The sequence below is a fragment of the Lissotriton helveticus genome, chromosome 10 (assembly GCF_964261635.1).
Source record: "Lissotriton helveticus chromosome 10, aLisHel1.1, whole genome shotgun sequence".
In the NCBI taxonomy this organism is placed as follows: Eukaryota; Metazoa; Chordata; class Amphibia; order Caudata; family Salamandridae; genus Lissotriton; species Lissotriton helveticus.
The window spans coordinates 440,668,849-440,695,168 of record NC_136071.1 but is presented as its reverse complement, the minus strand read 5'-3'; positions in this window follow the sequence as shown (position 1 = coordinate 440,695,168).

Sequence of the window (26,320 nt, the reverse complement as noted above, 5' to 3'; positions counted from 1 at the left end):
TTACTTAAAAGTTTGAGGATGCCCCCTGCCTTTTGACTGAGCTTTAGTTGAGATTTTATTCGTTGTTGAGCCCAGGTCATAATCTCATTGAGGGTAAGACCCAGATACTCAAACGTCTGCACTCTTTCAAGCGGGGCTCCTCCAATCACAGGACTTGGGCACGTTATTTTCAGGGGGTTAAAAATCATAAATTTTGTTTTGGAAGTATTTATTTCCAACCCCCGTTCGTGGCAGAAATTTACAAAGGCATCCAAGACTCGCTGAATACCCATAGAGGTCTTTGAAAGTAATAGGGTGTCATCCGCAAACATAATTGCGGAGACCCCAACCCCTGCTAGCCTTGGAGCGTCTTTGTTAGAGACCGCATTCAGGTGGGCAATTACCCCGTTGATGAAGAGGCAAAACAGGGTGGGCGCCAGGACGCACCCCTGCCTCACCCCTCTGCCAACGGGGAAGCTACATGACAGTTTTCCTTCTCTCCCACACCTGACCTTCGCAAAATTCTCTGTCTGGAGGCGGATTATAATGTTCAGTAGAGGGACAGGAATGCCCATATCTGAGAGCACGCTCCACAGTTCCCCACGTGGGACCAAATCAAAGGCGGTCCACAAAAACCGTATAAAGTGAGCCGCCCTTGATTTTAACGGTTTTCCAAAAAAGCATAGTTAATCGGAAAATCTGGTCCGTGGTTGAAACATTCTTTCTAAAACCTGCATGATAAGGGCTTAAAATATCAAACTCCTCCATCCAACCCTCGAGGCGATCTAAAATCAGTCTCGCAAAGAGTTTCTGTGAGACATCTATTAGGCTGATTGGCCGGTAGTTGGCTGGGAGCAGAGGTGATCCCTTCTTGAAGATAGGGACTATCTCTGCTCCCAGCCAAGTACTTGGGACCGCCATGCCACCTAAAATTCCATTCAAAATCAACGTTAAATATGGGGCCCATATCCCGGGTTCATGTTTGAAAAGATCTCCGGGGACCTTATCCAGCCCCGGGGCTTTCCCAGCAGGGAGTCTAATAATAGCGTCCATGACCTCCCCTTCAGTGAACTCGTACTCGGATATAACTGGAGCAGAGGTAAGCTCTGTACCGCAGCTGTGCAAATTCCCAGGAGGGTTTTCCCCCTGGTATAGAGTAAGAAAATGATCTTCCCACACTTCTGCGGCGATGTTGGGTGCCACTGCCAACTCTGGTTCGGCCGAACCTGTAGTTATAATTTGCCAGAACTTACGGGCATCCTTCACTGCAAGGGCTGATGTTAGGTTAACCCAGTTCTCGTTCCCCCACTCAATCTTGGCATGGTGGATTAATTGGCAATATGCAATTCTCCTGAGCTTTATGAGTGCCCTGTCATTGTTCTGTTTCAGTGCCTCAAGGAGTTTGCTTTTTGCCAGTCTACAGGCTCTATTGTACCAGCTGGGTTTACTACCTGTCCTGCTCCCTCTGAGATCCGGAGGGTTTAAAATTTCAGCCAGGCTAGTAAATAATGCCCTATTAAGTTCTGCAAGCCTGTGACAAGAATCATGTGCCAGTTGTTGTACTTTTAGTACGCCTGCAGCTTCTAGTACTGGGATGAGCCGAGCATAAAGCTCCGCCACCTGATCTGGATGGGTAACCAGCTTGTCCCATCTAACCCTGCGTCTATTGTTTGAGAGAAGGGCCCTGCTGGCTGGCCCAGGCTCCATTGTGAAACTGACCTTTAGGACACTGGGGAGGGCAAAGTCAAGGATCAATGGATTATGATCACTCTCTCCCCTGGGAGCCACTCTGAAATCTAATACCCTGTGCCAGGAGCTACATTCTACTAGAATGTAATCAAGGCCTGCCTCCCTCCCTGGTTTGTTAAAAGTGTTCTTTGGAGGGATATCCGATTTCCTCCTACCATTGCAGGCCCTAATTGAGTGGTTCAGCGTCAGGGTAGTTATTTGTATTGCCAGAGGGGCCCAAGACCATACTAGGGGCCCAGCCACTTGAGGGATTTTCCAAACATCATCCTCCTCCTGGTTTACAGCATCCATCAGACCCACAAGTGGCTCAAAGTGGGAGTTAAAATCTCCCCCTATCACACGAGTCACTCCCTCAGGGATGTCACCTAAGAAGGAGGCGAGCTCCTCAATGGCTCTAGACTCGGATGTAACACTCACAGGTCTAGAATAGATGTTAACCAGGGCGAGTCTAGTACCATTCCGCCACTCCAGGATCACACATTGTACATCCTCTGATGCCGTATTCATGGCCCTAGCAGTGCAGTCTAAATCGGCTCTTATCCAGATCGTTAACCCTCCTGACGGTCTACCCTTTCCCCCCATCTTGCAGGGACTGAGTAAGAGGCATACCCTAATCGAATTTGTTCTTCCCGTGCCCACGTTTCCTGGAACAGACATACATCGGCCGTGTCTATAAAAGAGCCCCAGACCGGACAGGCAAGTTTGTTAGCAAGACCTGCCACGTTCCAGGAAACTATTTTTATTGTAGACGCGCCTCGGGAACTACCCTGAGCTTGGGTGGAGGGGTCATTTTCACTAAGGCCTGTCAGGTCATGATTAATGCTTACTTGCTGCATGTCCCGAGTATCTGTGATGTCCACCCCTGCCCCCAGCTGTGCTGCATTATCACAATCTATTTCCCTAATATTAGCCGGGATTGTGGGGGCAGACCCCCCTACTCTACTCTGAGGACATCCTTCCCAATGAAGTCAATCTACCTGGTCGAGGCAGCTATACCTGTTGGTATGGAGATAATCAATAGGCCTAGAGGTTTCATAAAAATTTAACCTGGAACCTCTAGTATAACCTCTAGGGCCCACCCTGGTCCACCCGTCGTCTAACCCTAACTCCCGAGAGGAGTTTGCGGGTGGGTAGAAAGAGGACAAAGCAATTGAAAGAATTACTGTATCCCCCGTACTACCTAGCCATTTGCAGATGTGTGGAACGATAGCTGGGTTCCTAAAATTTACCAGGATGCAATCCCCCTTGATTTTCTTTGGGGTGTATCCCACCCACGGAACTCTTCGGACCATCAAAATTTCGCTATTAATATTCGGGGGGAGGGGTCTATGAATATTCAACCAACCCACCACCTTGTTTTTCAGGGAAGCAAAACTTTCTAGTGCAGGGTCTCTTAATTCAGGGGCACCAGTTAAGACCACTACGTAAGGGGCGGCCTCAGGGGGTAAGTTGACAGCGTTTTTTGAATTTGCTCGTCTTGCGCAGGCCGAGCACCCAACCCCGTTGATTTCCTTGTCAGCCTGTTGGAGTTCGCAGAGACTGCGGACCCAGATATCTGCGCTGGACTAGGGAGAGAGGTCTGGGCTAGGGCAGTTGCCGGTGTGGGGGCGGTAGGTAAAGGAGCATTAGCTACAGTGGGGGGGTTGGGAGGGCAGGGAATTACTAGGCTAAGGAGGGCCGGTGGAGGAACGGTAGAGTGGTTCGGTGGGCGGGAAGTTACTATGGTAGGGGGGATAGATGGAGGGACTGCCCCCCATTTGCACCACACATACTTTGGTAGGTCCCCATGCTTTTCATAAGGTCCACAATACCCCCGGTGGCCATTTCTAGTGCTTGTAGTCTACACTCAATACAGTCTAGTCTAGCCACCAGGGGACCAGCAGAGATTTCAAGGTATTACTTAAAGTGCGGGTGAGATTGTCCTCCCCTGGGATATGCCCCTCCCCAAACCTAAAAGCAGTAGGCTGTACTGCCGTCAAAGTTTGCGGGGGCAGGCTGCAGGAATCGTTATCTAATGGAGGAGAGACCCGGTCGGCTGTGGGACCCGTGGTCTCAGTGACGGTAGAGCGTGAATCTAGTTTAAGCTTTTTCCCACCCATATTCTGCCACCCACGTTTCCTCTTTGGAACAGCCCCTTCCCTCAGCCCTCGCAGCTGAGGGGAGCTGGAGTCGTGGACCCAAAGAGGATCTCCTGACACTTTCAATGCCCTGCGAAAGTCTTCTTTCTAGAATCGTTAATTCATTTGCTACCAGTGACTTAGCTCTAATGAGAAAGTTGTCCAGAGTACCTGCCGCCATGGCAGAGGATGCCGTGACTTTGCTTCTCATTTCCCTTGTCGTCATTGTCCCTGGTTTGGGTAGATCTCTCGGTCAGGTTGTAGATGGGCTTCGCAGCGTTAATGGGCAATCGACCACGGACCAAGAGAGTAGGCCCGGTCCGGTCTAGCTCGGTCTGGAACGGGCTACAATGGGCCCGCCCTTGGCCCGGGCTTCGCCCGGTGCCCACCCGCACGCGTCCCGCGTCGTGGGTGAGTGAGGTCAGCTTTATCCTTCCAGGCAGGGGGCGTGGACACTGAGGGAAGAGGCAGCAGCTGCGGCGGATAGAGTGGCCTGCTGGTCCTCGCAGTCCCTCAGTGTTTTCCTCCGGTCAGCAGCAGTCAATCACCCCCAAGCGGCACCCGAGGAGCGGGGGTCTCGAAAAGTTGAAATGTTAAGATAAAATCCCTCCGGACACCTCCACGATCAGGCTCGTCAGGGCAGGGATAAATGGCAGACTCCACTGTGAGCGGCTCCCGCGGAGCGGGGGCCGCGAAAAGTTAATAAAGATGCAACATCTATTACATAGCATGCCATTACAACGGAACCATTACAACGTATGACACTACAATGCATACCATTACAATGCATGTCATTACAATGCAGTCATTACAACGCATACCGTTACAACGCATACTATTACCATACAACACTTACCCTACTGTTACACCCCCTGGAGTTAGAATATTAATTTTTACCCCTACACTATCCAACACTTACCCTACTGTTGCAGCCCCTGGAGTTAGAATAGTAATTTTTACTCCTACACTATCCAATACTTACCATACATGCAATGTAATGATATGCGTTGTAAAGGTAGTATGCGTTGTAATGGAATGCTTTGTAAAGGTATTTTTTTAAAATTCGTTGTAATGGTATGCGTTGTAATGAAATGAGTTGTAATGTATGTTGCGTTGTAAAAAATGCGTTGTAAAGGTGTGCGTTGTAAAAGTATGCGTTGTAACGTCATACAACCTCACTGCACTGTCCTAAAATCTGAAACAGCACTCCCAGCAAGACTCTCTTTCACTGTAGTAATCATTTTACGGAATTGCAAGGCATACTTTCATGTGTCTAAGATCACAGTGTGAGTCAGAATTCATTTCAGAAAAATGTGGCAGAATAATTTGCTTAGTTGATGTCTTTAAACATATGGGAATACATGTACTCATGAAATTGATAAAACTAGTTTTGTATTATCTATTAGTAAAAATAATAAAATGAAGTGTTTATATTTTTCTGCTAGGTACAGCAACATAATAAACTTTATTATGGATCAAAATCAGAAGAACATTGAAGTCACTTTTGAAATTTCTAACACTCTGATAGAGGACTTAACTGTACCTTTTGTGGACAGCAGCAATGAAGAAGAACCTATTGGTGCAGGAGATATAACCTGTGATTTTTGGGATGAAAGTTTAGATAATGAATTAATTGAAACATTGGATGATATTGAGTTTAATGTGTCAAGTTCAGAAGTTGATGAAGATGTTACTGAAGTTCCTGATAACATCATTCTAGATGTTCTATTACAATATGAAATGTCACAAGAATAAATGTATGATTAAAAATTAAAAATGATTTGAGAGATTCTTCTTGTACAATTGTAATCTTTGAGCTAGTAGCCAAGTTATTGTGGTATAAACTCAGTCTTACAGCATAGTTTTTATTTCCAGGTGTATATTGTTTGACTTTTAGCAAAGTCTCTGTGATTGTTGATTTCCTATTGTACAGAGGTATTCAAGGCAATGTCTGTTTGTATGCACTGCGGTAAAAAATTAACCTATTTGTGATCTTAGACATATGACAGTATGCCTTGCAATTTAGTAAAATGATTGCTACAGTGAAAGAGAGTCTTGCTGGGAGTGCTGCTTCAGGGTTTAGGACAGTGCAGTGGTGTTCATGCATTGTAGAGGGTCAAGGTGAGACTGAGAATGTAGAAATGAGAATTCACGAAAATGATTACTACATGCTACAGAGACAGTTGCTATGCAATTTCAACAGCACACCCAGGATTTTTATTACACAGCATGGAGACTATTTCGTTATTCAGAGGCCTGGCACACATGCTGCTTTGGACTTTGTAGCATTAATTGTCCTAAGGCCTGACTCATTCCATGAGTACATGTATTCCCATATGTTTAAACACATCAACTAAGTAAATTATTCTGCCACATTTCTCTGAAATGAATTCTGACTCACACTGTGATCTTAGACACATAATAGTATCCCTTGGAATTCAGTAAAATTATTACTACAGTGAAAAAGGGTTTTGCTGGGAGTGCTGTTTCAGATTTTAGGACAGTGCAGTAGTGTTGAAAGAGTTTAGCAGCTTTTGATAGGGATGGTGTTTCAGGGTTTAGGACAGTGCAGTGCTGTGCAGGCAGTATAAGGGGTCAAGGTGGGACTGAAAATATAGAAATGAAAATACACTGAAATGATTACTACATGCATTTCTACAGCACACACAGGATCTCTATTACACAACATGGAGACGATTTGGGAATTAAGAGACCTGACACACATGCTGCATAGATTTTTATAATACTACATGTCCTAAAGTCTGACTCACTGCATAAGTACATGTATTCCCATATTTTTAAACACATCAAGTAAGAAAATTATTCTGCCACAATTATCTGAAATGAATACTAACTCACAGTGTGACCTTAGACACATGACAATATCCCTTAAAATTCAGTAACATTATTACTACAGTGAAAGGGGTTCTTGGAGGTAGTGCTGATTCAGGGTTTAGGGCAGTGCAGTGGTGTTTGAACATTATAGGGGCATTCGCTGAGGATGGTGATTCTGGATTTAAAGCAGTGCAGTAGTGTTGAAAGAGTTTAGTAGGTTTTGCTAGGGATGGTGTATCAGGGTTTAAGACAGTGGAGTACAGTTCAGGCAGTGTAGGGGGTCAAGGTGAAATACCATCCCTAGCAAAACCTGTTAAACTCTTTCAACACTACTTCACTGCTGTAAACCCTGAAACATAATTTTCAGCAAATGCCCCTACAATGTTCAAACACCACTGCACTGTCCTAAACCCTGAAACAGCACTTCCTGCATGATCTCCTACACTGCCCGAACTCTGCTGTTGTGCCATAAAATTACTTATGGAGTGAACCAGACTTAACAACATATAGTGCTTCTAATTGCTATGTAGTATGCTAGTAGTGGTCTACAATTGTAAATAAAATAATTACATGTTTTTTTTCTTCACAACAGATTTTAATTATCTACAGAAAGAAAAAACAATATGCCATCTAAAAGTGAGAGAAGAAAAAGATATAAACAGGCTTACATTTCCAAGAAAAAAAGAAGTACAAGATTTATCTAAAGAGCAATGTCTGGAAAAAACAAAGAAAGCTCCTGGTAAGTCAACAAAGGATTTTATAAGGAAAATAACACAATTTAAAAAAACTGTGGACAATCAGGAAAAAATATATATACATCTGTAACTACAAAGAAAAAACAGAAAAAAATGAAAAATGATGGAAAAATATGTGGGAAATATAGTCTTTATAGTAATAGACAAAAAAAATCAGTTTGTTGAGATTCGGAAGCGAATGTTTCATAACAGAGTTGTTGGAACTTTATTAAAAAATGTAAAGAATTGTAAAAGAAAAACAGCTTTTTAAGAGAAAAAACATATACAGTCAATTGTGGACAAAGTTTGTTTTAGTAATCAGTAGGATTCGAACACTAGATAAGCCAATCAATGTTATGAAGGTCAAAAGTAAGTGGAAAAGACTAATTAATAGAACTAATTTTTGTAATGTTTTTTCTGGAGAATGGAAACATAGTTCAAGTTGTGAGACGTTTTTTAATGAAGAGAGTTACTTTCAGAGTAATGATTTGTTGCATGCAGTTGACACCAGTGGGCGAGCTTATGAGGTTAAGAATGGTAGACCAATTGAAAAAGAGAAAATTGTCCCTAGAAATGCAGAAGAGGTGTTAGCTGATGATGTTTTAGGGAGACGTCCTAAGGGACCAGTGTACACTTGGACTTGTAGTAGTATTTGTAGTGTACGACAGGATTCAATTGATTTTTTTCGCAATTTTTTACGTAAGTATACTAAGAAAAGTGTTAAACAGAAGATTAAGATGTTGCAAGAATTAGACTCCTGCAGAGTGAGAGAAAAAACGGGTTTGCAAGGTCATTCTTTGGCTTGTCTTTCTAAAAAAGTATGTCAGAGTGTTTTTCACTATTTTAGAATGTTAGCAGTGCATCATACTGAAGTGAGGAAATTAGTGAGAAGGTTGTATTATGCAAAAAGTCCTGCACTAATGTTAAAAAAGTTGAACAGTGCTCTTTTGCATGGATCTGTGTTAGATGTGATCAACATTTGTGAAGAAATTGAGGTTAGTTACTTTGGTCCTGAAGAAGAAAGTGCTGAAACAGATACATTAATAGAAGGAAATGTGGAAGAAAATGTACAGAATTTTAGTACAGAAAATTTTGAGCAAGAAATTACAAGGTTTAAGGTCATTTCAGATGAAAATCCAAACTTTTCTTGTATTTGTTGTAGACGAATTCATTATAAAAATCAGACCAGGTTAGTTGATCTATATTTAAAAAGTGAAAAGGAGAATAATATTGAGTGGAAGGAATTTGCAACTTATCTGTTGGTAGAGAATTGTTTTGATTTGGGTTCTGATCAACGTATTTGTAAATATTGTTATAATACATTAGATGAGAATAAGATGCCTGCTAGAGCTGTTCATAATAATCTTGAGTTGGTAAATATTCCTTCTGAACTGATGGATTTAAATACTTATGAGTCTATTCTCATTCAATGTGTGCATCCATTTCAGGCTATTATTCGCATGGAGCCTAAGACAGGGAAATTGCCTCCTTCAGATTTACAGAGAGGATTAAAGGGAAGAGTTGTATATTTGCCTCTAAATTTAAAGAAAAATATTGAAACAATTGGTGTAGAAAATGTGGAAGAGGAACCTCTAGTTATTCTAGTTAATGGCGTTCCTACGAAGAGTAAGAAAATCTGGCAAGAATTAGTGGATGTTAGGAAAGTGAAAAAGGCAACGTTGTATTTGGTAAAAAATAATCAATACTATAAAAATGTGTATGTAGGAGAAGAGGAAACAACTGTAGAAGAGGAGAGTGATTTGCCAACTGCACAAATTGAAAAAGTGGATGTGTCCAGAACTGAAGAAATTTATGAACATTATAGTGTGCATCCACTTCACTCTAAAGAAGTGATGGGAAATACTATTGAGTTATTTCAAATGAAAGAAGCGAAAGTCCCATTAGTGTATGGGAAGAAAGCGTGGAAGCTCGTTGCTTCCCTCAGTTATTTCCAACAGGCAAAGGTGGACGATATGATGAACGACCTGTGCAGATTCCTGCATCTGAATACCGGACATCAAGATTATATGCAGAAGATCCAAGGTTTCGCCAATGTATTCCATATTTGTTTCATCTTCTGCTTGAGAGTGACTTGTCTGGACTTTCTTATGCAGTGAACCATATACTAAAAAGTGGAGTACATTTGCAAAATGTTTCGGCAAAAGACTTTATGGATAAAGTCCAACAGAAAGATACTGTTTTAGAATCTCAGCTAATTAATCTCATGGCATGTCAGCGTGGTACTAATGAGTATTGGTACCGTCGTCATGGGGAATTGAAATGTATGCTAAGAAACTTAGAAACTCCTAAATGGTTCCTTACTCTAAGCTGTGCAGAGTATGCTTGGGAAGATTTACTTCAATTTCTTTGAGAGGTAAATGCTAATATAGAAAATATAGAATACAAGCCACCTGGAGAACTGTGCTCTTTGGATCCAGTTAATGTATGCAGGTATTTCAATCATAGATTTGAAGCTATGATGTCTTTTATCACAAACAAAAAAAATCCTCCTCTTGGAGAGGCTCTGGATTTCTTTTGGAGAAAGGAGTATCAAGCAAGATGTGTTCTTCACATACATATGCTGCTATGGATCAAAGATGCCCCCAAATTTGGAACAGATTCAGATGACACAGTGATGAGTTTTATTGAACAATATTCTACATGTGCTGTGCCCAAAAGTACAGTAGAAAAGAATTTAAGACATCAAGTTTTACAGTTTCAAACTATCGTTGTGGAAAATACTGTTGTCGAAAGTACAAATCTAAGGATAAGTTCTACACAAAATGTCGATTTGCATTTCAACGTCCAGTATTATCAAAAGGAAGAGTGAACAATTTTATGTCATCTTTGCGACATACTGTCACAAGAAAATCCCCGAAAAATACCTACAACTTAAAAAGAAATGAAGAGTCAAAATACATAAATGACTATAACCCAGTCATTTTGTCCATGTGGAATGCTGACATGGATATTCAATATGTTGCAGACAACTCGATTGCTGTGGCTCGATATGTAACCTCTTACATTACTAAATCTGAAAAGACGGAACTAAAAGAAATGTCGGAAGAAAATTCTCATGAAAAGAGCCTAAGTAAGAAATTGTACAGCTACAGTTTGAATATGTTGTCTCATCGAGAAATCGGAGCATATGAATGCTCAGATCGTTTATCATCTGCAAGTCTATACTCCAAATCTAGAACAATCATTTGGGTGAGTTTAGGTCTTGCAGGAACACGAAACCGAGTTTTGAAATCTGTACAAGAAATTGAGTATTTAGCAGAGAGAGAACCAGACAGTACAGATATTTTGAAGACAAATATGTTGGATACATACTATCCAAATAGAAGTAATCATCTTGAGAACGTCTGTCTCTATGAAGTACTGCAAAGCTATACTTTTAAGAAGAATAATACAGAAGATATCAATAATGGAGTATATGCTGTGATTGGATCTGAAGGATGTTTAGTGAAACAAAGAAAAGGACATTTGATTAATCACCGAAAACTGAGTTGCGAAACTGCTGCCAAAAGGGAATTTTACTATTTAGCTCTTTTGCAACTCTTTAAGCCATGGCGAACAGAACTGGACCTACTTGGAGATTTTGACAGTTATGAAGATTCATTCAACGCAACTAAAAATACTATAGAATGTCCTGCTTTTACTAATTATCTGAAAATGTTGAACGACGAAATACAGCAAGAAGCTACAATTGCAGGAGAGATTGCTAGAGACAGTTCTCAGGACAGTCAAAGTTCTCCTTCGTTGAGTCAGGATCCACTAGGAGAACCAATTATTAAAAATGAAGCAGCAACTGCCATGGATGAGGTGGAAACAGCAATGCAACAAGCTCAAGAGGATATAATAAACTTAGAAGAATTGGAAAAACAACTAAATGTTGAGCAAAAACAAATATACGATCAAGTGACAGAACAGATTGAGCATGGATTGTATCACGAGAAAAAAGAGTGCTCATGTACGTCATTTAAACCTGTCCGACTGTACGTGAGTGGAGAAGCAGGAACTGGAAAAAGTTTTCTAATTAAAGCAATTGCAACTTATTTACAGAAAAGAACTGAGTCGTCACTCTCTTGTGTTGTTACTGCTTCAACTGGGTTGGTAGCACATAACATTAAAGGGATTACTTTAAATCGTTTATTGATGCTGCCAGTAGAGCATGAAAATAAATTAGAATACCACAAGCTATCTGGAGAAGCTTGTTGTGAAGTTTCTAGATTCTTGAAAAAAATGAAACTTCTCATTATTGATGAGGTAAGCATGGTATCAAATGTAATGCTTGCCTTTGTGCATTTAAGAATGCAACAAATCCTTAAAACAGAGTATTATGTGTTATTTGGAGGCAAACACGTCAAAGTTTTTGGAGATCTACTACAACTAACTCCTGAGGTTGAGGACAGAACACGCTTGCTCCACGTACCTTGCATCAAGCTCCGGCCGTGAGGGAAATGGCGGCGGGGCTTTTACGTGGCTCTGTGGCTTACGAGGCGCCGTGAGGGCAACAGCTGGAAACCACATTCCCCAGGTGCAACTATCGGCGCACCGGTGAGACACAGCCAGCGCCCAGAGGTGCCATTTAACAGCCGAGTGCCTCCCGCCCCGCGGGACGTGCTCGGGTGTCGCCTGGCTAAGCCCGGGCAAAGGGCGGGCCGTCTGTGGCCGTCAGAGGCCGAAGGAGGACAGGCCGGGCCACCCGGGCCGGGCCACCCGGGCGCACATATGGGTAAGCAAAAACATCAGGTTCTCTCAGATGAGGGGGTAAAGAAAGCTAAGGTCCCCAGGAAATCTGAATCTATCATCTCTTACTTGTCTTCTGCTGTTGGGGTCCTTACCAAAGAAATTGCCAATGCAGAGCTGGAACTCGGTCTGGCCCCATCCTTATTGGTTTGCGAGGAGACTGACAATGTGACCAAGCCAGTGCCCAAGATTCCCTTGGAACCTGCTGTGATTGTGGTTAATCCTTCAAGTATGGCTGACCCCATTAATACCTTGCCGGAGGGTGCTGAGCAGTTAGAACCTAACGTACACCTTATCCGGGGCACTGGAAAGGGCGTCAAGAAAAGGAGTAGCAAACGGGTCAAAAAGCAAGAGTCCTCAGTGAATACCAATAGCTATACAATGAACAATCATGGCCAGGGTTGTTGGAAGCTCTATTTATTTCACGTCTTGAGCCTTTGTTAGCTGGTATAGCCAAAGACATTGTGGACACTTTGAATACATGTGTTGCTGGACTTATGAAAAAATGTGCCAATATTGACTCATTTATCAACGAGTACAAATTTCAAAAAAGTGTGGGAAGGTCTGTTATCCATTCTGGCCATGGTCTGGCTGAGGTTCCTGGTGCATCTCATGGGCCTGTGTCATCAATTATCTCTAATGTCAGTGCTGCTACAAATACAGGAGGGGGGAGTTCGGGCTCATTGGGCTCATTAAGTTCGGGTATGCGTACCCATTTGGTTGGCCAGCCAAGCAGTGCGCCTTATGTGCCCAGCACTCCCGTCACCCAGGCAAGGGGCTGCACTGTTAACCTGGATCTCCCCCCAGAAGCTGCCCCTTTAGTGGCAGTTTTCTTGGGGGTCCCTCCGCTTAAGGTTGATGAGGTTGAATCAACTGCTGCGCTGTTGAGGGTGGCCAGATCCTGGTGTTCTAACTACTGTAGTGGAGGTTTGGATATCTCCTCAAGTATCATCATGGCCAGAAGGGTGGGTTGAATCGGGCAATGCCCTAAGACCAGCGAGGGCGATTGTGTTATAGTTAATTTTAACAGCCCCGATTTGGCAGGCAGGTTGCTCTGGGATGGATCTGAGATAGCCAAGGCAGGGCTCAGACCAGTTCCCTTGGGATATTTTTATCCACCACCAGTCCCTCCTCTTGGGGCTAACAATATGTATAATGCTAAGCCCTATGGCACAAGGCTCTCCTACCCCGTAATCCACAGCTCAATCGTTCATACCAACTACCTGTGGGGAGCCAAAGACTAAGAGTAAGAGGAGGCCCAACAATTATAGGCCCTCAACCAATCTGTACTGTAATTCAGGCACCCGGTTTGGCTTTAAATAACCGCTTAAGCCCACTAACAGATTTGGACGCTAATGATTGACAGGTAGCCCCAGTGCAGTCCACTTTTCCAAGTCCCCCCAACACTGAGGCAGCGGCTGGATGTAAAATCATTAGCTGGAACCTAGCTGGCACTAGAGCTAAGAGGTCTGACCCAGCTTGGCTGGATTTCTTAACTAAACACGACATATTTGCTTTACAGGAATCCTGGGACCCCTCTCGTAGCTTTAGCCTGGATGGTTATACTAGCTTTGTAGCTTCGGTAATTGTGGGTACAGCGGGGAGAGCAAAGGGAGGTTTAATTTCCCTTTTTTCTTTAAATCTTGTTGGGTCTTTTAAGTTATTGGAATCTGGCTCGTGTAACATACTAATAGTGGAATGATCGATTTCAATCTCCCGAAAGATTCTTTTAATTGACTTCTATCATTCTAGAGAGCGCGAACATGGCAACCAACATTTGGAAGCCCTGGAAAAGTTCATGCTTGACTATAGCCTCAATCAAACCACTGTAATCGAGTTCATCCTTATGGGCGATTTTAATATACACCCCTGTGGTGAGGAGTGTTATGCGGGGGCTCATGAGGGGCCGCCTGGCTCTGCCGTTCCTCACTTTGAGCATACAAGGCAAGGGGAGGCACTTGAAGAACTCTTGGCCAACTGTAACATCTTTGAATCAAGTCTTATAGAGGGGGAGGCGAGGGTAGCCACTTATAGGGGGTCCCATCCCGGCACAGTTATTGATTATATTTTTATCTCCACCGAGGTCTTATATAGGTTAGGGGCCTAGAAGGCCATATCTTCAATATTTAGTAACCACAACCCCATGTTCCTTGAGTTCGATTTAGGAGTTGCATCAGTTATTAAGAAACGTTCCCATCAGGACGGGCTATCTATAGCCACTAAAGATCAAGGAAGGAGGATAAAGTGGACCAAGGTGGTCCCTGAAACGTTTCTGGAGGATCTACTTGTCAAGGTTGATGGGTATTTGGCCATCTGCCTTGATAGTAATGCAACTAGACCAGAGACTATTAGTGCCTTTGAAGCAATATGCACACAGATTTCGAAGGACTTGACTACCACAAAAACTATGAGATGCAACCCCCAACCAAGATGGTTCGACAGCAGTTGTTCCAGGGCTCATGGGGCTTTGCTTAGAGCACTTAAAGCTAGCCCAAGAAATAGGATGGCCATCGCAGAATTAAGGAGGTCATATAAACAAGCCACTATCAGTCGGCAAAAAGAAATCAAAAAGGATGCCTGTGATAAGCTCCTTTCAATCGACATACTGCATGATAGTGGGACGTTTTGGGCTACAATTAATCACCCGTTCATCGCTGCTTCAGAGAACACAATCCTGGACTGTGTTATACAAGATGATCAATGGCTTCGCCATTTTAAAGAGATCTATGGTGCGGTAGGCCCATGTGCCTTGCTGGGCTCTCCATTGGTGCCTGAGTCCACGCCCCTACTATCTTTTAACCCTGATGAAGTAGAAAGGGCGATTCAGGAGACCTCCAAAAACAAGTCCCCGGTCCCGGATGGGGTGCCAGCTGATCTTTATTGTAACTCTCCGAATCTATGGGCCAAGATTTTAACAAATGTTTTTAATGTTTCAAGTGCAAACATGTTCCCCGCCTCTTGGGCTACCTCCGTTATCATTCCAATTTTACAGACCCATTTCCCTCCTAGACTCTGCAGTAAAAATCTTCGGCAGAGTCCTACTCCATAAACTCAGGGATAACAGAGAGGAGAGTTTAGGGGTCCTTTCTAATTTACAGTATGGGTTTAGAGAGAAGAGAGGCACCCTCGATCAGTGTTTAAATCTACACCTCTTAATTAGCAAATATACGGTGGCAAAGGATGGGTACCTTTTTATGGCATTTATGGACCTATCCTCGGCCTTTGACCTGGTGAATCGGGGCAAATTATGGTCGATTTTACTAGAGATTGGTATTGACCCTCCCCTGGTTAGCTTTTTAGCAGCCTTACATCAGGATCTTTATGCCACAGTTAGGGTCAACAAGGAAGGCAGATGCACGAGCCACTTCAGGTCAGAGAGGGGGGTTAGGCAAGGTTGTAACCTGGCCCCCTTTCTCTTCACTATTTATATTAATGCATTAGAGGAGTTTCTAGGGGGCCCTAAGGTGGACATTCCGCGGGTAGGAGAATCGGTAATTCCGGTTCTCCTAAACGCGGACGATGCAGTTTTATTGGCCCGCACAGGAGTGGGCCACCAGAGATTATTGGATTCTTTTGGAGTTTTTATGGATTCGTTGGATCTGAAAGTTAACATAAGAAAATCTCATGTTATGGTGATGGGTAAACTTCGCAATAGACTTAAATCCAAATCCTTGTTTTGTAAGGGAGAGGAGGTGTCAAGGGTTACCGTTTTCTCTTATTTGGGGGTTCTCTTTAATGATAAAGGCTCTTGGGGCCCCCAAATAAAGCTCAAAAGTATTTCTATGGCGAGTCCCACCTCTGCTCTCATGGGCTTTACGAAACGGTTGGGGTCCCGACCAATGGAGGCCCTGTTGAAAGTCTATAACTCAAAATGCCTGTCCATTGCTGCGTATGGTTCTGCACTGTGGGGTTATGTTTCTCAGGATAAGATTCAATTAGTTTTTTGTTTTTTTTTTAATTCTTTATTCACAGCTGATAGGCATCTATCTGAACATTACATTGATTATTTTGAGTGGTACAGCCGGGTTTTATGTTTTCTCCCCAACTCAGATCTCCATTTCGTATCACAGTAATTGTCACATGGTGTATCAATACATTACATAGGTATTCTACTCAAATTGTTGTGACAGTCATTGTATAAGGCAATGAAATATCAGCAATCAAACAACCCCCCATCCACCCACCTCCCCCACCCTCCTACATCCAAAAACAAACTATTTGTCTCCCGGCTATCCAGCATGGGCAATCATTGAGATGTCAGTGTCAGTGTGACCATGGATCTCATCTCTGTGAGCAAAGGCGTTAATGTGCGTCAATACGTGGACCACTCCACCATATAGCGTTGTGTAACATATGGGTATGTGAGTGGGGTTTGGGCCAGCTGTTGCGGGCCTAACGCATCGTACCTTTTCCCAACTAAATCTCCCGTTCAGTGTCCCCTAGTTGTGTTTGATCGTCCCCCTCCATTGCGATAAGCATAGCCTCCCACTCCAAGGAGATAGGGAACTTCCTAAGGCCTCTTGCTTCTTCCCTCCTTAGTATCGTCCCCTCCACCCGTCCCCACTTAAGTACTTCTGAGTGCCAGAGGTGTGCAGCGGGCGGCCTGCGCGACTTCCACCTCATGGTGAGTGTTCTAAGCGCAAGCAGCAGTGCCATATCCAATAATTTCAGCTGAGCCTTCAGTTCCTTCGGCCTTCTACGTAACCCCAAGAGGCAGCACTGTGCCTCCTCCGGCACCGGGAGGGTCATGACCGTCCTCAGTGTCCGGCACACTTCCGTCCAGTAACCACGGAGTCGAGGACACGACCATAGCATGTGAATGAGCCCGGCCTCGTCCTCGTCACAATGTGGGCAGGTATGGGGGGAGTTAGGGAACATTTTATGTATGCGAGTAGGGGTCAGGTATGCCCTATGTAAAATCATCCCTTAGATAAACCGGAAAAGATTCAATTAGTTTGAGAACAGATTTTTGAGATCCCTTCTGACTGTGCCCCCGTCTACCCCCATTTTTTCCACACATTGTGAGGTAGGGCTGGGTTATGTCACAGATAAATTGAAGGCGGCCCCACTGATCTGTTAGGCTAAAACCTGGTTAAACCAGGAAATCACCCTGAACTATGAGAGTCTTGGTGATATTGTAGCTATGGACAATGCTAAAAGGGTTCCCTGGCTGGAGTATCTGATAACGGTGTTTACACGTCTAGGGCACCCGAGCTCTATTCATCCCCATGTCGAATTATAAAGGAGGATGTTAACTGGATTAAGACTCACTACTCGGATATGGCAAGCTTGGAACGTGAGGAGAGAGAACTAAACAAAACATTAGTTAGAGCCAATTTTGTGTTACTAACATCCCCTTCTCTTGAGCCATACCTGAGGATTGTTTCCAATCCTTATCACAGATTTTTATTGATTAGATTTAGATTTAACTGAATCCCCTATTCCCTGGGTACCTACTCATCCTGGAGCAAACCAGATTGCTGTAAGCCTTGCATTTGTGACAATTTTTCTTGCCAGGATACAATGCATTTCATTATGTTTTGCAGGTGTTACTCTGACTTAAGGAAAAAATATCTGCTACCAATTTTACGAGATGCTGGATTTACACAAGTTAGACCTGCTCTCACCTATTTGCAGACGCTAAGTAACCCCCGCGACATCTTTTATGTGGCCAGCTTTCTGGTGGCAGCTATGCGGGCCAAATCAAAGAGACTGCCTACCCTATTCGACCCAGTTTGATTGATTTTTTTATCTGACTGAATATTATCATGTGTGTTTTTATTGGAAAAACATTTTTTATTCACCACTGCTGGTTTACACTAAGGATGTATATATTTGAGATGTATGTTATTGAATTGTATGAATTTGTCTGCCTTTTATGATTTTAGTGGAGTGGTGTGGCTCACTGGTTAGAGGCGGCAGACCCGGAAGCAGAGGACGGCCCGGGACCAGGGTTCTATCCCCGACGCGGCAGGGTCGTGGACCAGGGTCAGCGGACTCGATAATTCTCGCCTCAGTGCCTACTCTAACCAGGGATCACACTCGGCAACTCTGGGCATTAGCTTGCCTCATCTCCACAACGGCCCCCCACATACGCCGGGGATGCCTGGTTTCACCTTGGAGATACCCAGTTCTCCAGCGGTCTACAGCGCAGAGATACTCCTTCGGGAGTCGATTCTAGCGCTTTAGAAACCCACAAATAATTAATTAATTAATTAATCGAATAAAGTGTTTTGATGATGATGATGATGATACAACTAACTCCTGTGAAAGGACAGCCAGTATTTAAAACAGTTAAACATGAAGACACTAGAAAGTGCCTGGGAAGCATTGGAAATGTTAATATTTGGTCATATTTCGAATATTCAGAACTCATTACCAATATGCGACAGGCAAAGGACGCTGATTATAAAAGTATTCTTGAAGATATAAGAATTGGAAAAGTGAGTGAACACGGCAAAGAAGCTTTACAGGCACGATTACTAACAAATTTGTTTCCATACGAAAATATTCTCCCAGAGAATATATATAGAAAAATTGCAGAAAAGAAATCAGTGATATTCTTGATGCCAACTCTGCAAGAATGTTCAATATTCAATGAAAAAATGCTAAAGTTAGAAAATCAAGAAATTATAAAACTGGAAGCTATTGATAGAATAGAGCATGAAGGAGCTACTATTATTTTGTCAGAAAAGTTGAAGTCAAAATTGGATTCTTTAGAAAAATCAATATCTAAAACTCCTGGTTTAGAAAAGAATTTATATGCATGTATAAATTGTCGGATAATTTTACGACGTAATTTACATGTGGAAAGAGGTTTAGTAAATGGAGCAATGGGTAATGTTGTTGATTTTGTGAATTACCCAAATAGAGATGACATTGAATTTTTGAAAATCAAATTTGATGAAATTGAAGAAGTACAACAATTGAGTCATTGTTCAGCTCGATTTTTGCTTGTAAAAGATTTATATGTCCGCCGAAAACAGTTTCCTGTTTGTTTGGCATATGCGGTAACTATTCATAAATCTCAAGGTTTAAGTGTAGATAGTGCTTTGGTGAATATTGGAAGTACTGTGTTTAAAGAGGGTATGGCATATGTTGCTTTATCTCGAGTCAGAACTTTATCTGGATTATACCTAATTGATTTTGATGACACAAAGATTAGTGCAGATGTAAATTGTGTAAGAGAGCATAATAGGTTAAGAAGAGAACATGCTCCCAATTTACCTCAATATCCAGTATTTGAAAAACTTGTGGTAAGTCGAAAAAGAAGATATGAGAAAAATTGTAGCCAGGTTGAAGAGAAAAGAAAAAAACTAGATGAACCAGTGATAGTAAGCAAAAAGAAAAAGGATTCTGTTGAAGAGGTTGTTGGTTTTCAGTTTGAAAACAGTTCTGGTGTCAACTGCTATGCTAATGTAGTGGTTAAAGTTGTTTTTTTCTTGAAACTTTACTACAACAAATTGTTGAAAATCGGGACAAAAGATTTTGTTGTTTGTTGAATTCTGTGTTTGAGAAATGTAGGAGTGATAAAACTAAAATAGAAAGTGTTTCTGATATTCGAAATGTTTTAGACATATGTTCTGGTTTAAATCAATGTTTACAGAATATTCAGCAAGATTGTCAGGAATTTCTAATGTATATGCTTGTTGTATTGCAAGATGAAGGTATAGAAATTAAAAATCTTTTTGGCCTTTCTTATAAATGGCATCATGACTGTGACAATTGTTCGTTTTCAGGTAGTACTGTAATAGACACTGAAAGATTTATATATTTGACTCTACCAGACTGCAAATCAGTGTCTTTTAATAATCTAGTTAGAGAATCAAATCAAAACATGGTCTGTACTCTATGTAACTCTCAAATGTTATCAACATTATTTATACAAAGATATGGACAGTATGTAATTTTAATGCTGCAACGATGCAGACCTGATGGAAGAAAACTGACAACTTTAATGAAAAAAATTGTGGCTTCTCAACTATCAATATCAGAAAAAACTTTTGTAACTGTAGTAATTATTTTCCATGATGGTCCTTCTACAACATCAGGACATTACACAGCTTATTTAAAATGTACGAAAGGCTGGACTCATTGTAATGATACTCAATTGATTTTTTTTTTTTTTTAACAAAAACCTTTATTGCATCATTCAGTTACACTGCGAAATGCCTACAACCCACCGGGCTGGCCGCTATAGCATGATTCCAATCTCAATACAGCACCATAAAATCTCTGGTAGAGTATTCAATAGTATACATTGCATTACAGTTGCTGCAAGTAAGAGGTGTGGCATCCGCATCAGTTTCTCAGAAAGTAATGGTTTTGGGATTTTCAATGTGTATAACAAAAACAAACAAAGTAACTGTTAGAAACAATAATGTGGTCATTGATATAGCAATATTAAACGCGTGTAAATATCTCTCCCAGACTTCACATGTCAGACCCTCCCCTAGTCTCGGTACAGTCCCTAAGGGTCATGTTCGTGTCCAAGTATTTAAGCCTTTAAATTGGCGCTTCATGTACTTCCCTCCCGTTAATCTTGCGCGTCAATGTATAAAAAGGCCACTCGTCCAATCCCTGGACTCCCCCCTCTCACAGAGCGCTCCCTCCGTCAGCCCTCCACCTCCTCTTCATCTGACTCCTCCTGGTCATCCTCCGGCAAGGGGTCGCAGATCTCCCCTCTATATATATTCCATTTGGTCCAGATTTTATTCCACTTCCCCGGGCAGGCACGGTTAGAGTATACCGCCCTTTCTGTTATCATTACCTTATCCATATTTAAACACCATTGTGTCTTGGTCGGCACTTCCGACACCCCCCAGCGCTGTGCGACATCTCGCTTTGCTACCATTAACCCTATTGTAACCCAGAGTCGCCCGTGTCTGGAGAGATCCGTAGGTTCCCATATATTTAGAAGGCACCTCTTCGGTTCAGGCAATAGTGTTATCTCTAGTGTTTGTGAGATTGTTCGCAATACCTGTCTCCAATATTCCTGAATTCGGGGGCAGTCCCATATGGTGTGATAGAACGTACCCTCCTCCCCGCAGCCACGAAGGCAGTAAGGGAGCTCTATTCTGTGAATATGGTGTAGCATTGTCCTTGTGTAGTACACCCTGTGCAGTATTTTGAGTTGTACTAGACGTAGTCTTGCGGAGATGCCCACCTCCCTGGGTGATGCCAGTGCCCCATTCCATTCCTGTTCGTTCATTTCACTAGTGTCCCCCTCCCATTTCGCCTTTAAGGTCAGTGTTGGGTCTGGTAAGTTGTTGAGTAATTTACGGTAGGTGAGAGAGGTTGCGCGCTCAACCATAAATTCAGTGAGGAGGCGATCTTCCAGCGGGGAAGACTCGGGCAAGTCTGTGTCTATGGGCAGTGCCGCTAACAATGCATGTCGTATCTGGATGTATCTGTAGAGTTCCCTCTCGTTGAGGTCATACAATTCTCTCAGTCGATTGAAGGGCACCCCCCCCCCCTTTCCCACAGATCGCCCACCGTGGATATCCCTATAGTATCCCAGTATGAAAATCCCTTACTGTTCCTCATGTGACCAAGGACTCGGCAGTCCCACAGTGGAGTCAGCCTGGTGATTTTCCCTTTCCAGCCCAGAGCAGCCGTCGCCTTGTGCCAGAGCGTTACCGTTAGTTTGGTGGGCCCCACTAAGGTGCGAATTTTACGGTGGTCATACAATGGAGCCAACAAGCTGTCAGTGCCCAGTTGCCCCCTGTCAGCCTGGAATGCTGGCTCTTCTTGGGAAGTGTGGAGCCATTGGTTGATGGGTTTAAGGTGCGCCGCCCAGTAGTACAATTTTAAGTTGGGTAGGGCAATGCCACCGTCAAACCATCCCCTATGTAGTTTGGATTGGGCGATGCGAGCGGGGAGGGTCCCCCATAAAAGGTTAGAGACCAATGCAGCAACCGTTTGAAAGAATTTAGGGGCTACCGGGTAAGGTGTGTTCTCAAGGACATACAAAAATCTAGGCAGGGCCATCATTTTATAAAGTGCAGCTCGTCCCAAGAGCGTTAGCGGGAGTCCCGACCAAAATTTAACGTCCTGTTTGAGCCTATCTAGGTGGGGCTTCAAGTTTTTGTCCATGAACTCCGTGGAATCTCTAGTGACGTGAATGCCTAAATATTTAAACAACGTGCCCGCTATCCTCACAGGACACCCCGCGTCGAGGGCCGGAATCCGCCCCTTCAGAACATACAATTCCGATTTGTTCCAATTAAGTGTATAGCCGGATATTCTGCCATGGGTATCACAGAGATGTAATAGGGCCGGTACTCCGCTGTCAGGATTAGCTAAGTAGATCAGCATGTCGTCCGCATACAGAGACAGCCGGTCCTCCCAACCCTCCCTCCAGCAGATGCCCTTAAGTAGGGGCGAGGTTCTAATAAGAGTGGCAAGGGGTTCCAGCGAGATCGCGAACAACAACGGCGAGAGGGGACAGCCCTGTCTCGTACCTCTCCCCAACGGGAACAACCGCGAGATATGTCCATTGGCCACCACCCGGGCAACCGGGTCAGTGTACAACAGTCTGACCCATGCAATAAAGCGGGGTCCAAATCCCATGCGAGACAGCGCCTCAAACAAGTATGTCCACTCCACAAGGTCAAAAGCCATTTTGGCATCTAGGGCTAATATCACTGCTTGTGACGTGACCGATTCCGCCTTGGCCAGTACTGCGTGCAGTCTGCGCAGATTTAACGCCGTATTTCTGTGTGGCATAAATCCGGACTGATCCGGGTGTATGAGAGAAGATAAGTGGGGCAATATTCTCGTCGCTAGGAGTTTAGCAAGTATTTTAGCTTCTGCGTTAAGCAGCGAGATGGGGCGGTATGAGGAGCATTCATCAGGTGGTTTCCCCGGTTTGGAGATGGCCACTATAGTCGCTGCTCTCTGGTCCGGCGGGAGTGACCCCTTCTCCAGACATTCTTCAAACATCCCCAGCAGATGTGAACTGAGGGTCTCAGGCACTGCTTGATACCACTCTACTGGTATCCCGTTAGGCCCCATAGCTTTACCCGGGTTCAAGGCACGAATAGCCAGTTGTATTTAATCAGCGGTGATGTCCGCATCTAACTCACATGACACCTCCGAGGACAGTGTTCGAACCTCGATCGGCGCTAGTACCTCTCTGGCCATTTCAGAAGTAATGATATGCTCCGGGGTGTATACCCGTTCAAAGTGGGCTGCCAGCAGCTCAACAATTTGTTCCGGGTTCGTATGCATTCCTCCACATTCGTCCCTCAGACGTTGGATTCCCCTAGAGCTTCCCTCCCGTTTGTCAAGCCACGCCAGGAGTCTCCCCGCCTTGTCGCCTACCTCATAGATCCTGTTTTGAGTGTCAGTTAGTTGTCCTTTTACGTGGACGCGTAAGTGATCATTATATAGCTGCTGTTGCAGTGTCAGTGCGTGTAGGGTGGAAGGAGTAGGGTGTTGTTCATGTGCCGTCGTCAATTTCTGCAAAGTTAAGTCCAGATCATCTAGTTCCTGAGAGCGTTCTCGTTTGTAACCCGTGATGGTGTTTATGGCTTGTCCCCGCAAGACGGTTTTGTATGCCTCCCAGAGTACCTCGAAGGAGTGCACGGAGTGGACATTTTCAGTGAAATACTGTGTTGTTGCCTTTGCAAGAGCTTTGCGGACCTGGGGAATCTTGAGATAAGTAGCCTGTATGGGATATATGCGTTTGCGTGTTCGTTCCCGGGAAGAGAGTGTGAGAGTAAGTGGGGAGTGGTCCGAGATTCCTCGAGGGTGAATTGTCATTGTGTCTACGTGTTGGATACCGTTTCCCAGGGTCATAAAGTGGTCAATCCTCGATAGACTCCCGTGTACTGCGGAGTGAAAGGTGTAATGTTTCGTACCGGGGTGGAGGTGTCTCCAGATATCAAACAGGCCCATGGCTGTTAAGAAACGTTGGAGGCGGGGGACCCCTCCCGTGGGTATTGGCGTCGGAAACCGGTCAAGTTGTGCATCCAGAATTGCATTGAAGTCCCCTCCAAGGATAACCTCCCCCTCGGGGAGAGACAGAATAAAGTCACCCAATTTTGGGAGGTGTACCGAGTGTAGTGCCGGTGGAATGTATACCGAAACTAGGTTGAGAAGCTTCCCCTCCCACCGTCCCTGCAGGGCCGCGAAACAGCCTTGATCATCAGTCTTGGTAAGTAGGGGGATAAAATGTGTGTTTTTCTGTATCAGGATGCCGGTCCCTCTGGATCCGGACGTGAAACCCGAGTGAACTATCATCTTATAGCCTCGCCTATCCATGGCTTTGGTAGCTCCTCCAGTTAAATGGGTTTCCTGCAGTAGCGCTATGGTGGGTTTTAGTCTCTTAAGCGCGGTTAGTACCAGCCCCCGTTTCACCTTGTCTCCCAGTCCTCTCACGTTCCAGGTCATGAGGCGTAAGGAGGGGCACTGTGTCTCAAAGTCTACTCCACTCCTATCTGGAATTAGAGTGCGGTGCTGGGGCCGGGTGTGTAGATGCATATGGAAGTGCCGAAGGCGCCCCCGGGAGCTGTACACCCCTGCCCTCTCCTCTCGCCATTGTATTGGCCCATGTAGAAGTTTAGTCTTCGTCCTTGACCGTACAAGTGTGTTCCTAACTACGAACAAACCCCCCCTTCCCCAACCCCCCCTCCCTGCATCCCTGCCTAACGGACTTTCAACTGCCCGCCCCCCCAACTGAGCAGAGTGCTTTACCCATCCCACAACCAGAGTACTTGCGTGTATGGGGGAGAGTGTCTCCCCGAGCAGGCGGCATCCCTGCGTGCTTTCGGGGTAGTCTCGCCAGAGTCCACGTGCAGCTATTAAACGGTGTGTCAACGGTCAGCGATCGCCACCGACGCCGTCCTCAGAGTAGGGGTCACTCCTCACCGCCGGCACCTTCAAATTCATGTGAGGGCGAGCCCTCCGCTCCTCCTCGACCGGATGTTTGTGAGCCTGTCCCGCTGGTCCCTCCGCGGTCGTGATTCTGCCTGTGTGTTTTCCGCTGCCGGTCCACGGTGCGCCATCCCTCCAGCCAGTCCCGGGCAGCGTCCGGGGTGTCGAAGAACCACACCTTTTTGTCCGCTAGAACTCGCAGCCGGGCCGGAAATAGCATTGAGTATTGCAGTTCCTTCTCCCTCAACGTCTTTTTCACTTCCAGAAATGTCCTCCTTCTCCTAGAGACCTCCGCCGTGTAGTCCGGGAAGAACGCTATTCTTGAGTTTTGGATCTGGATGGCCGGCGCCACTCTCGCGGCCTGCAGGATGGCGTCGCGGTCCCTAAAATTGAATAGCCTTGCCAATATTGGCAGAGGTGGGCCTCCTGTCTTAGGTTTTCCCCCCGGCACCCTGTGGGCTCGCTCCACCGAAAAGAAATTCGACAGACCCTTTGGCTGGAGCCTGGTTTTGATTATGTCCTCCACATAGAGGTCCATTGCCCCCGTATCTTCCGATTCTGGTACACCTAAAATTCGGACGTTGTTGCGCCGGGAGCGTCCTTCCTGGTCATCCAGTTTGTCTCGAAGCAGTTTGTTGTCTGTTTGCAGCCGTTCCATCGCCGTTTGTAGTTCGGACACATCTTCGACCAATGATTTGGTGACAACCTCCACCTGTTTGACCCTTTCAGACATTTTCTGGAGGTCCGCTCGTATCAAGGTGACCTCTGTGGCTGTAGCTCCCACTGTCGCCTGTACTTGAGCCAGTGCCGCCAAGACGTCCTCAATTGTGGCCTTTTTTGTCCCTTCGGTCTCCGTCGTTTTCCCCGCCGTCTTGCGTTGCTCCTGCGGAGGAGACTGCCTGTCATAGGCGAATTTGTCCAATTTGGCCTGGGTAGCGTTTTGCCGGGGGCCTCTGTGTGCCATGATTCAGTGCGTGCCGGCGTAACAGCCAGTCACCGAGGAACAGTGCCCGGGCCAAGGAGGGCCGGACATCCGCTGACTTGCGATGTCCTTTGTGAGTGAAAACAGTGATCCCTCGTGTGCCTGTGATCGCTGGGTCTGTCCCCAACCACCATGCGGAGTCAGGCAGGGCATTATGCACACAGTGGGAATTAATGCGGTTGCTCGCCCTACCGTGTTGCAATTCAAGCTGTCCACCGAGCCTACATCCGGCGGGGTACAGCGGGCCTGGAAAAGATCCTGATCGTGTTGCCGCGTTCCGTTGAGACAAGGTG